At 51.5% G+C, this 13,333-nt stretch overlaps 1 long non-coding RNA gene across 1 annotated transcript; it reads right to left on the bottom strand.

Moving 5' to 3' along the window:
* Positions 1 to 5,758: 5,758 nt before the first annotated feature.
* On the bottom strand, positions 5,759 to 13,104 carry LOC149360709 (uncharacterized). Its single transcript, XR_016288344.1, has 3 exons — positions 12,847 to 13,104; positions 11,890 to 12,529; positions 5,759 to 5,866 (listed from the first exon to the last, which is right to left on the bottom strand). It is a non-coding gene; the product is annotated as an uncharacterized LOC149360709 (long non-coding RNA).
* Between the last annotated feature and the right edge of the window lie 229 nt (positions 13,105 to 13,333).

Below are 13,333 nucleotides of genomic sequence, written 5' to 3'. Positions count from 1 at the left end.
GACCGGGCGGAAACGCGACCAACTGATAGGGGAGACCTCTCGTTTATTTTGGGAAAAAAGAACACGTTAACGAGCTTCTAGTGAAACAGCGAACGCCGTCCAGGCTAACGACCACGATGCTGTCGCCGCGCAGCTCGTAGAGCGGCTTTTTCAGTCGTTATTACGGCGCCGGTTAAAATGGAAAGAGGCGATTGAATGGCGCCTACCTTGCACCTTCCTTGTTTGGAATATTTTTTTTGAATTTGTGAGTGGTAGTTCGGTGCTATTCTTTTTACAGTTTGGTCGTACGTGGCTTAAAGGTGCACTGAAGAGGAATATGAACTCGTATTTTTACCGCTGGAACTTGATCTGCACGTTCCGAGCGTTCTTGGAAACTTCGAATTATTGCCCTGTGCAGCCGATTTCCCTAATTTAAATCGGATGAACGTAGGGCTCCGCCTTTGTTTTCAATTCCCCACAAACGATGGGAGGAGTTCACCAACCTTTCAGCCAGTCCCGTGACGGCTTGCCGCTCTGCCATTGGCGGAGTGATACGCAGTGATTGGCGAAAGCAAAGAGTCCATGCGTATTTTTATTTCCGTGAGCCTAATTTGGAGATGTGTAGTCTCTGACTAGACCTATTTGTTCACGGAAGCCTAAAAGAAACAAAATAAAAGCGAAAGTAAAGTCGCCACGCAACTGCCTGAAAGGCGCTCCATGCAGTGGTTGACTCCTCCCACCGTATGCGGGGAATTAAAAAAAAAGGCGGGAGCCAGACGTTAATCCGATTTAATTAGGGAAATCGGGCGCACAGGGCAATAAATCGAAGTTTCTAAGAATGCTGGGAACATGTAGATTGAGTTCCCGCGGCACAAAGATGAGTTCAGATTCTTCTTCAGTGCACCTTTAAATGGGAACTGTCATTCGCTCAAAGTGACAATGAGAAAACACTAGACTAACAACATAACATTGGAATACATAGGTTGCACGTGTCGTCACTTCCGCCTCCATCAAACTCTTGCGGCCATGCTGCCGAACCATTCGGCCGTCCCCGCCCGTCTGCCCCTGCGATGCCGGACCACTCCTCGGACATTATTTTCTTATCTTTAGAGTGCGATGCCTACTCCAGAGACGAATGAATCATTCAGTGCAGGCTACTGGTCTGAATTTATTCGATCGGCGCGTGTACGCTACGCAGACAAAGTGAAAATTTGCGACGATACAGATTCGTACACGCTGCGACCGGCAGTCGACGCGACGATGGGCGTTGATGTGTTCCTCGAAGTGGGCCACGGGGGATATCGTGTACTCCTTCCAGCTTTGTGAAGTTGGAAGAAATGAAAGCCTTCGAATCAATGGGGCCACATAATGATTTCTACAGCAGGTGGGTGTGAAGCCTGTCTGCGATGCGCAAGCAACGAGACGAAAAGCTCGGCCTCGGCACGCCGCTTTCTCTGCAGTCATTGCTCGCTGCGGTCGTGGCGATCCGAAAAGGCTTGCCTGGTGCTGTAGCTAGGATGCAGCGACACGGGACCCAGTCTGGGTTTAGTGTTTTCAGACAAATTGAATGGCGTTAATCAAAACAGCAACATTCAAGAGTGTAGCCATTGCTTCCCACGTTTTCGTTGAAAGGGGGTTTCTGCACAAATGGTACAAGGCGTGGTGTTGACAGCGGGCGACACAAAACGGCGAGCAGAACGGCGGGCAGCGCAGAAGACGGCCAGTCCAACCCAAGCGATTTCGTGCAGAGCGGCGGCACTTCGTCTTTCAGCGACGCTTCGTCGTCGTCGGCGCTCCGGCAGCGATCGGCCTAGGCGGCATCAGGCGCGGCCGTCGTGGTTCGCTACATCGTAAACATTAAGTTGACGACACAAGCCTCTTACCTGTCACAAAGTGCACTCCGCACACAATTAAATTTGGGTTGTCGGGGTCCAAATCATCGCGCTTAATGCGAGCCAGCCACAGCTCACACAGATTCGTACTGTGTCATGGAGCGCTCGCACTTGCATGCCTACGATTATCATACGAATGCAGATGAAGTTCGTGTTAAACGGCTTCTTCTTTCGCCTGGAGCTGCCGCTACGGTCGTAGCAGCCAAGGGTGGCACACAAAGCCATACCGAATCTACGGATGGACGAGAACCTACACGTTGCGAGCTAACATAGGCAGCGGAAAGCTAGAGGCGGTCTGGCAGTGGTTCGGCAGCATGGCCGACTCGCTACCGACGGCCACCGGATGTGACGTCGGTGCAAGCTATGTATAGCATTCAGGCTTGTATTTTATAGCACTGCTTAGTCGATATGAGGAAGCACATGCTGGAGGGTGTATTGATTCAGTAATGGGCTTGCATGCATCAAGGCGATTCTGCGAGTTATGACAAAGGCTCTATTGTAGGACTGCGAATGAACTTAGACCATGAGGTTCTTAACCAACACCTCTTTAAAAAGCCCCACGTGGTGTAGCTCGTCCAAAGGAGAAGATGCACGTTAGAAGAGATGCTTGGGCAAGTTGGTATGCCATTTTGTGTCATGTTTTTTTTTCCAAGCAATAAAATTTTAGTTGAAGGACAGCGCCCGTCCTTGTGTCTTCCCTTTTGTCCCCGTCAAGTCATCATCATCAGCCTGACTACGACCATTGCAGGGCAAAGGCCTCTCCTAATGTATCACCAATTAACTGTGCCCTTTGCCAGCTGCAGCCACCGTAATCCAGCAAACTTCTTAATCTCATCCGCCCACCTAATAATTTTCTGCCGCCCCCTGCTACGCTTGCCTCCTCCTGGAATCCACTCCGTTACCCTTAAGTACCAGCTTACTAGCTGCTTATAGCTAGCTTACTTATACTAGCTTACTTATACTAGTTGTGAAACATGTTCACTATAAATCCTGCATCGCACATTTTTTTTTAGATTAACAGTGTGTACTTGACGGGTTAATGACATCCTAGTCGAAATCTAGGAAGAAATGAGCTTGGGCAGGGCATGCAATGTGAAGCCAAGATAACCCATGGTCGTTAAATGGTAAAGGACTGGATTCCAAGATAAGACATAGACATGCGAACCGGGAGGCGGCAGATAGAATGGTGGGCGGATGAGATTAAGAAGTTTGCTGGAATAGGGTGGCCACAGTTGGCACAGGACAGGGTTGATTGGAGAGACATGGGAGAGGCCCTTGCCCTGCAGAGGCGCATAGTCAGGCTGATGACGACGAGTGGTCCGCTACAAATCTAATCGAACCTATATGTATAAGCTAAATGTGAACTATTTTTATTTAGTTAACCGGCTTAGTTAACATGACACCTGTTTTCTGACGTCCACTAAAGCTTTTTTTTTCTGCTTGAAAAGTCCAGTTTTTTTTTATGCGAAGCATATTACTCGCACAACCGAGCTCTTCCTTGCTGCGCCGCGCACGGCCGCGTAGCTACCACTTGACCTTCGTCCCCGCACCACGTGGTATGACGTCACAACAGCTGTGAAAGCTGGGGCCTCGAGCGCTCGCTTGCGAACGCGCAGCCTCCGCTGGCGGCCTAACTCCCGCTCCTACCGCTAGGAGATACTGACGTCACGCAAAAGGCGACGCACTTGTTGAGTAAGTTGAGCAGCGAGATGTCGGCCAGGGAGAGGGCGGCTCGCCAGACCGCAAAACTATGCTTCGCATCCTAGGCTTAACCATAAGCTAAGCCAGGCCATTTTTTTAATTTGTGGCGGGCTTCCTAAAACACCCGGTAAAACACCCATATTTAAGGGTGTATAATATATATATATATATTGATACATGCATTCGAAGAAGAGACAGAAGTAGTGCATGCGCTAGAAGAGGAAGAAGTTAGTTGGCTCTCTCGCGCGCGCTCGAACCACTGGGTGACCGCCGCAGGTTTTTTCGTCTCTGCGCGGGTGTTCTTTTTGGCGTTGCACGCTACAGTTTGGTGGAGGTGCGGGGTACGCTTCCCGACCTGCAAACTCCGTACAGCGTCACTACGGACCTCACACCGGTTCACCAGCGACCCAGCCGCCGTCTCCGCGGAGAGTCGCCTGAATTTGGGCCCCTTCCCCCGCCAACAAGGACGACGCAGCCTCGACCGCCGAGTCCAACTGACATGGCCACTGACACCAGGACCCAGCCGCCGATCCAGCCTCTACCGTCGAGTCCAACTGCCATGGCCGCTGACACCAGGCCCCTGGCGCCGATCCTTTGCCACCCACCGCGAACACCGCCATCTTTTCACGGTGACATGTTCGAAGACGCTGAGGACTGGCTGGAGACGTTCGAGCGGGTCGCACGCTACAACGGCTGGTGCGACGAGCGCAAGCTGAATAACGTCTACTTTGCCCTGGAAGAGTCTGCTCGGACGTGGTTTGAAAACCACGAGGCTACACTTCCCACCTGGGAGACGTTTTGCCGGAGTCTCCTGGCTACGTTCCCCAACGCTGACCGCCGGGAGAAGGCTGAAGCTGCGCTGCACTCCCGAAATCAGCGCACGAACGAAAGCGTGCGCATGTACACCGAAGACATGGCCCGTCTTTTCAAGCGCGCCGACCCCAACATGACAGAGGAGAAGAAGCTGCGCCATCTCATGCGTGGGGTTAAGCAGGAGCTGTTCGCGGGCCTCGTGCGCAGCCCACCCCGCAGCCCACCCCGCAATATATATAGATATATTGTCACGTTGGTAATCGGCGGCTGAGGGTCCACAGCGGGTCAACAGACGTGCGCTTCGAGAACACTTTTACTTTCACACACACACATACTTCCTCTTCTTCTTGAGAGGCGCTTCCGTCTGCACGAGCGCTGGCGTCATTAGCCCCCCTCCTGCGAAGGCATCGACCCGATGCCGCCACGAACGCAGGGGTGGTCTCGAGAAGAGTTAGTGCGCCCTTTCGTAGTAGGGCTTCAGGCGAACGACGTGGACCACCAGGGGTGGGGGTGGCGGCGAGATTGTTGGGGCTCGTGAGGGACGACTTCATAATTCAGGGCTCCAAGGCGTCGCACAATTCGGTAAGGACCGAAATAGCGGCGCAAGAGCTTTTCACTTAGGCCACGTCGTCGGATTGGGGACCAAACCCAGACGAGGTCACCCGGGAGGTATTCAACAAGCCGTCTCCGTAGGTTGTAGCGTTGCGCGTCCTGGCCCTGTTGATCTTGAATGCGAAGCCGTGCGAGTTGGCGGGCAGCTTCGGCGCGTTGTAAGAAGGATGCAACGTCGTCATTTGGGTGGTCTTCGTCATGGGGCAGCATGGCATCGAGTGTTGTCGTCACCTGACGGCCATAAACGAGGCTAAAGGGTGTCATGTTGGTGGTTTCTTGTACGGCTGTATTATACGCGAACGTGACATAGGGCAGGACGTTGTCCCAGGTTTTATGTTCCACGTCCACGTACATCCCAATCAACCAGTGTACATTCATCGGACGTCCGAAGTATGTCCTTTACTGGATGTACGGATATCCGTGGGAGATCCGCCGACGTCCAACGGCTCTCGCACGGACCTCCGACGGAGGTACAAATATAATTATTTAGACTGCCGACAGATATCCATCTCGGATATCCGCCCGCGGATCTTTTGAGGATATTTGCAGGTAATGCATTCTTCACCATTATGAGGCAAGCCAGAACTACAACCACCAATCAGTGCACCTTGCAGGGCCACTGGGCTTATTAAAAGCCCACAGAGTGTCTGAAATCGGACATACACCTTGCTGTATGTAATATGCATGAATCTGTAAAGCAATCGACCAAAATGACAAAGCATATCAAAGTCTGGATGATTTTATTATGACATAAATGCCGTCTTCAGTCTTCACGAGGAATTCATCAAGCTGGCCATCCATATAGTTAACGCAGCAGGAAGGATACTGTACAGACAATGACGAATTTGTAGCCAAGCCAGGGACGTCTTCTGCAGAAAACAGGAAACACTAAGTTCAGAATATGACATTAAAGCAAGCGAATTTGACAGACACCATTCAGTTCTATGCAGTAACTCCACCGTGCTAAGTAAATTAGTCATCTGTAGCTCCGACAGCATGTTTACATCTTGAAGAACTAGTAAGTTGTAAGCAACAGAGGTGAGAATATTTCTTGCAATACAAAATATTTTGCTTTTCCAAAAAAAAACTGCAAAAACAAATGCCCCACTGCAGAGCTTTGTACCAGTTCATGAAAAATGTGTTTACATTGCAAGTAAAACTTGGGTTGGGCCTAGTTGGTACATGATGTTGTGAAGGAGTAGGTTGCGCAACCACGGGACGAACCATGAAGAAAAGACACAGACACACAAGCGTACTAACAACTGTTTACTTCTTGGGAACGCATACTGTCGTGTCCGGTCGCTGTGTTGAATGCAGCGAAAGACGCACACGGTACTTTTAAGACTTGTTTATTTAAAGCTGATGAGGGTGCGACCAGCGTCGACCGAGGCAGGAGCCGAACTGGCCGCCCGAAGAAAGGAGGGAGCTGAGAAGCGTCCACGGGAGGGAGTGGCTTCCCAGAACAGGAGGAGGGTGCGGGGGCGCACCGTGGGGGGGCATCTGGTGACAGCGTGCGACGAGGGGCAAGTGTCGTTAGGAGGAGGATTGAGTGGTCGTTAGGAGGAGGATGCGAACTGTCGTTAGGAGGGGAATGCGAGTGGTCGTTAGGAGGGGGCGCACACACACAAAAGCAATAAGGGGGGGACACAACACTTCCTTCCCCCTTAGAAAGTTGCCTGGTATCGTGCAGGGGGTCGGCGCTCACGCGTGGAGGCGCGCTGGCTTTGTGCGCTCGGGGGAGAAACACTTGTAGGCTGGCTGTTGTTCGCTGTGTCTCCTAGGTCTGTCCTGGGCGAAGTCTCTTCTTCCGGGAAGAGGTGCCAGGCTATGTGGGAAAATGGTGCACGTGTTCTCTCCGCTGGCGGACAGCTCTCAGACGGCGTCGTAAATCTACGCAGCTGGTTGAGATGTCGGCGTGCTACTGTGCCATGTATGTTGACGAGCCAAGAGCGCAGGCCTATGCGTCTGAGAATTGTAGCTTCCTCCCAGCGTGGCTTTTTCAGAAACTGTCGGGCGAGGACGCGCTGCCCCTCATTAAGCGTGCCGCAGCGCGGAATTGCTTTTTCTTCCCGGAACGTCTCTGCCTTTGGCTCGGGGAGGATGGCTGTGAGCTGGGTTCGCATTTCACGCTCGAACATCATTTTCGAGGGGGTCTCGCCTGTTGTGCTCTGAACCGTCGTGTGCTGCTTGAAGAGAAAGCGCGCAAGGCGGCGCTGCAGCGAGCCTGTCTGATCTCTTTCAAGGGCGCGTTTTAGCTCGGCTACGTAGCGCTCGGCTTGTCCGTTTGTCGCTGGGTGGTAGGGGGCCGATGTAACTGATGAGATCCCGTTGTCGCGATAAAACTTGAGGATCTCCGCAGACACAAACGGTGTTCCGTTGTCCGACACTACCTTGCGCGGCAGGCCGAACGTTGCAAATAGTGATCGGAGGTTGTCAATGACTGCTGCCGAAGTCGTCTGTCCCATTTGCCTTATCTCAAGCCACTTTGTGTAGGCATCTACGACCACAAGGAAAGTGCAGCCCTCAATTGGTCCTGCAAAATCAATGTGCAGTGTGTGCCATGGTGTGTCTGGCTTTTCCCATTCTGGGACAGGAGCTTTCGGCGGGGCGCTCCGGCTGCTCTGGCAAGGCTTGCATTCTCTCACCACTGTTTCGATGTCGTTGTCAATGCCAGGCCACCACATGTAGCTTCTGGCACACTTTTTCATTGCAACGATGCCCCGATGTCCGGCGTGGATGAGAGACATAGCTTGTGCGCGTAGTTCTCTCGGCATCACAACTCGGGACCCAAATATGATGCAGCCGCGATGGGTGCTCAACTCTGTAGCTCGCCTGCGGTAAGCGTCGAAGTTGTCCCCTTTGAGTTTATGCACGTTGCCTTGTTGAACAGCTGTGTAAACTAGCCGGAGAGCTGCGCACTTCTGCGTAGATGCTGCAACTGTGCCTGCTGTAAGCGGAGGTTCTGGCAGTGCTTCGAACATCAGAACGTCTCCTGGTGGAAATGGTTCGTCAACAGTTGCGTCTAGTGGCAGACGGCTTAGCGCATCGGCGTTTTGATGTTTACTGCATATCATCACGCCTAGTGGAGAAAACCAGTTTCTCCCTAGAAGGCTTGATCCTGTGCCCTTCACAACAAGCAGAGGTAGCGTATGGGTCTGGCCGTTGTAGTTAACCTGCACGTTGGCAGAGCCCAATAGTGGCAGATTCTGTCCTGACCACGTTCGCAGGTGCGTGTCGTCTTGTTGCAGGGCGGGTGCGTCAGATGGCCATGAAGTTCGGAACGTGTCCTCACTGATCAGAGTACAGGCTGCGCCGGAGTCCACCTCGAACTTAATCAGCTGGTGATGTACGCTTACTTCTGTAAAAATCTTCGGTCGCGTGCCGAGATTCATGGTGTTCAGGTCGTACAACACAGATGGTGTTGCTGATGTTGCTCCATGGAGATCAGATAGCGGCGTATTCTCTGAGGCGTTGACGCTGTGATTAGGCTGGGAAGGTGACTTTATCTTGGCAAGTCTCCGTTTCGTAATGCATGCTCTTTCGATATGCCCTCGCTTGTGGCAAAAATTACACGTGGCTGACTGGAAGCGACATCCCTGGGGGTTGTGTTGGTCGTCACACCGCCAGCAGCGTTGTGCCTTTTTGACCGATTTTACAACAACAGAAGGCTTGCGCACCTGGTTGCTTGTCTGGTGTACCGGCTCGGTGTTCCGGCGAATCCCTCTCTGCTGGTGACCGGCGCTCTCCGCTCGAACGGCGATGTCGTAAGCTTTGCTGAATGTGAGGTCCTTCTCAGCGAACAGGCGCTGCTGCAGTGACTCGTCACTCAGTCCGCACACAAATCTGTCGCGTAACATCACGTCCAAGGGAAGCATGGTGGTGTTAGCAGAAGAAGCTGCGTCTCCCTCCTGCCTGGTAGCTGTTGTCGACAGCGTTCCAAAATTGCAGTCGGCAGCGAGCTTCTTGAGCGCGGCTACGTAGGCGCTCACAGTTTCTCCTCCCAGTTGATCTCGTCGTTGGAAGCGAGCCCGGCTGTAGACCTCGGATGGCCTTGGGTCGTAGTGCTTTTGCAGCGCTTTTACGATGTCGTCGTAAGACACTGCCGCTGGTGTGCTTGGCTGAATAAGGGCGCAGACAGTATCGTAGGTCTGCTCCCCGCACAGCGTCAGCAGGTTGGCCCTCTTCAAGGCTGGGTCTGTGATGTTGTTAGCTTCAAAGTAGAACTGAAGGCGTCCAACCCACGATGACCACGATGAGCCGTTGAATTCTGGTATCTGATTGGGAAACCCTCGCGTAGCCATGGCTTGTCAATAGCGTTGCGTAGCGCGGGTCGAATCCACTTTCTCGTCGCCACTGTCGTGTCCGGTCGCTGTGTTGAATGCAGCGAAAGACGCACACGGTACTTTTAAGACTTGTTTATTTAAAGCTGATGAGGGTGCGACCAGCGTCGACCGAGGCAGGAGCCGAACTGGCCGCCCGAAGAAAGGAGGGAGCTGAGAAGCGTCCACGGGAGGGAGTGGCTTCCCAGAACAGGAGGAGGGTGCGGGGGCGCACCGTGGGGGGGCATCTGGTGACAGCGTGCGACGAGGGGCAAGTGTCGTTAGGAGGAGGATTGAGTGGTCGTTAGGAGGAGGATGCGAACTGTCGTTAGGAGGGGAATGCGAGTGGTCGTTAGGAGGGGGCGCACACACACAAAAGCAATAAGGGGGGGACACAACACTTATCCTCGCCACTGTCGTTAGGAGGGGAATGCGAGTGGTCGTTAGGAGGGGGCGCACACACACAAAAGCAATAAGGGGACACAACACATACTTATACACCTGGCCACGCATGCTCACATGCAACCTTTAACAACAAAGTCATGCCAAGGGCTCTTAACGCAGACGCGAATGCAAAAAATTGATTTCGGCTACGTACAGAGCCACGGACATTGCACTGATACAGTCTACAGCGTTTTCCTTTATGTGGAAAGCTTCCAAAGCCAGCCGCGCGTGTTTATTTTTGCTTTTTCCTAGTATCACAGTCTCGTCAAGCCGCGGTGCGCAATTGCGGCAAGATCTAAGACGGGACACAAAGTGTGCCCCTTTGTCTGTGCTGTTCTTAACTTTATTCGCATGCTCCCTGAGTCGCTCGTTTATGCACCGCCCCATCTGCCCGATGTAGGTCTTACCACATGAAAGAGGGAAGGAATATACCACCCCGGTGGCGCAAGGGATGTAGGAAGTCCCGTGCCTGATTAGGCATCCACTCCTATCACCGCACGTGCGGGCGCACAGCTTCGCCAGTTTATTCGGCGCAGAAAATGCCAGAGGGACACCATGCCTGCCTGCAACTCTCTTGAGGTGATGAGACACCTTATGCAGATATGGCAACACCACAGGCCTGAACGCTTCGCATTCACTCGTCCCCCTCATACTTGACGTACCGGTCATCTTTCGTATCAGGGCCTCGGCAACCGCCGTCAAGAGCGACATAGGGAAACCTGCTGCCGAAAGCCGGCAGACCTGGTTGTCAAAACTTGCCTGCAATTGATGCACACACGACTTTTTGAGAGTGAAAAGAGGCATTGCTTCCCTCTGCATGGAATCGGCTCTCAAAAAGTCATGTGTGCATCAATTGCAGGCAAGTTTTGACAGCCAGGTCCACCGGCTTTCGGCAGCAGGTTTCCCCATGTCGCTCTTGACGGCGGTTGCCGAGGCCCTGATACAAAAGATGAAGACCGGTACGCCAAGTATGAGGGGGACGAGTGAACGCGAAGCGTTCAGGCCTGTGGTGGTGCCATATCTGCATAAGGTGTCTCATCACCTCAAGAGAGTTGCAGGCAGGCATGGTGTCCCTTTGGCGTGTTCTGCGCCGAATAACCTGGCGAAGCTGTGCGCCCGCACGTGCGGTGATTGAAGGAGTGGACGCCTAATCACGCACGGGACTTCCTACATCCCTTGCGCCACCGGGGTGGTATATTCCTTCCCTCTTTCATGTGGTAAGACCTACATCGGGCAGACAGGGCAGTGCATAAACGAGCGACTCAGGGAGCATGCGAATAAAGTTAAGAACAGCACAGACAAAGGGTCACACCTTGTGTCCCATCTTAGATCTTGCCGCAATTGCGCACCGTGACTTGACGAGACTGCGATACAAGGAAAAAGCAAAAATGAACACGCGCGGCTGGCTTTGGAAGCTTCACACATAAAGGAAAACGCTGTAGACTGTATCAGTGACACGTCCGTGGCTCTGTACGTAGCCGAAATCAATTTTTTGCGCTCGCGTCTGCGTTAACAGCCCTTGGCATGACTGTTGTTAAAGGTTGCAGTTGAGCATGCATGACCAGGTGTATAAGTATGCGTTCCCAAGAAGAAGTAAGCAGTTGTTAGTGCGCTTGTGTGTGTCTGTCTTTTCTTCGTGGTTCGTCCCGTGGCTGTGCAATCTACTCCTTCACAACATACATTGCAAGACACCACAGCTGCTCCCACAGGCAGTCACTTCCATAGTGATGGTCAAAAAATTTCAAGTGTAAGAGTAGGGATCCTTACCACACCGTTGCAAGCTAGCTAATGACTTAGGTTGGGCACAAGGTACACTCACAGAGAAAGTTTGCTGGATGTCGATTTTCCGAAAATATTTATTTTTGCATTGCCTCGCCAGGCAGTCAGCTGAAATTTGTTCAATAAGATCGATTATCTATGTCCCTTTATGATTCTAGGCTTTTGATTAAATTGCTCTGGCTAACAGCACAGAGAAAATATGTTACAAAGAACTCTCATCCCACAAATTTTTATCCATTACTATACAAGAACACTGCAGTATAGCTAGATACCCTCCGCTGCACAGAGCAAACAGAAGGAAAGTATCCATTATGTGACAGGGTCAAACTTGCACTGTAGTTCAAACTTACCTGAAGGTTGCTGCTGTATGCTGCACGTACTATATAGCTGCTAGCTTAGGTCAGTGACATCCACACTGTATAGACAAGAAAATAAAGTATGAGAGAGCAACTTATACAGCACATTGTCAACGATGCAGCAAAACACAATCTGTTGAAACTACAATGCCCACGGGGTTCACTGATGAATCACGCACCAGGGCAGTGACAGCATATTTGATGATCCACAGCTGCACAGGAGTAAGGAACAGAGGTCTGGTCACAATCCAGGAACATGTGGCTCTAGGAGTGCCATATATGGTCCTGCTATCTGGCTCAGCATTGAGCCCTGTGGGCATAACATATTTGGCAAAGTTATACCAAAGCACTGCAAGAGCTCATTGCACTCAGTGATTGGGAAGTGAAAAATGTGTGACTGAAGCTCTCGAACTTAACACAACAGTTAAGCTGTCCTAAACAATGCTACTGGACAGTGCAAAGTACTTTGTAGTGGATGGTTGGAGACTTCAATTTGGCCAGCCTAATGAACAAATTGATAAGCTGTGGAAGTATGAACAACTTTTATAAGACATTTTCAACCTACCTGTGCTTTCCATGTCTTGGCATAATTAATGTAGGCACCAATACACTCGGTAGCCGGGCCACATCCACACTGCCAAGGCAACAGAAAAGTAAGAAAAACTCAGTCGCGAAGCACTGAAAAACTAACACCGTCCTGGCACTATGCTTTTCCTGCATTCTGCTTTATCGCAATTATGAGCCTACGCTCAATTGCCTTAAGATTCACACCATGCAACTGCACACCGTCTCAACTTTTTTTCACAAACACGAGGAACGTTTGCGGCAGCATAGTGCATGTAACTTCCACTCTGTGGCAAACAAGTTGCACAACAGAGTACAACTGCGTTAATGCGCTTTACTCATCCCACAGCAACATCCTTAAAGTAATTTTCAAGCACAGTTACTTACCTCGCAAGTGGTAACACCATGGCCGCTTCTTTCATCCAAAGCAACAAAGCATGTCTCGGCCGTCTTGGCAAGGGGCCAGGTGCAATACGACGCCGGAGCTTTTTCACAAGAGCTTCAGAAGCAAACGAAGGTTTTTGCGAGCGCGTAGGTGACACATAACATTCGTAGCACAGCCAAGCAACCACAGAGCGAACAAACCGCACATTGCAGCAAAAGTAAAGGTCGACAGGAGCACCACGCGACAAAAACCAGCGAGACCATCGCGCCGCAAATATTGGCTGATAGATTGGATTGGATTGACTTTTAGGCTTACCGCTCTGCCACGGCCCCTGGTAGGAGTTTATTCGTGTTTATTTTCATGGAAGGCAGCATGCATGGCTACATGTTTGGGTTACCTCGAAGGAGTACTGAAGGATAAAAGGGCGTTAATTAGAGCACTGGTGCCAGAAAGCCAAGCAATTAGTTTAATTGTCGTTCTTTGACATCA

This window comes from Amblyomma mixtum, chromosome 2 (genome assembly GCF_055824585.1).
Source record: "Amblyomma mixtum isolate Tamu chromosome 2, ASM5582458v1, whole genome shotgun sequence".
NCBI lineage: Eukaryota > Metazoa > Arthropoda > Arachnida > Ixodida > Ixodidae > Amblyomma > Amblyomma mixtum.
The sequence above is the reverse complement of the archived record's forward strand: the minus strand, read 5'-3'. Positions and strand labels throughout refer to the sequence as shown.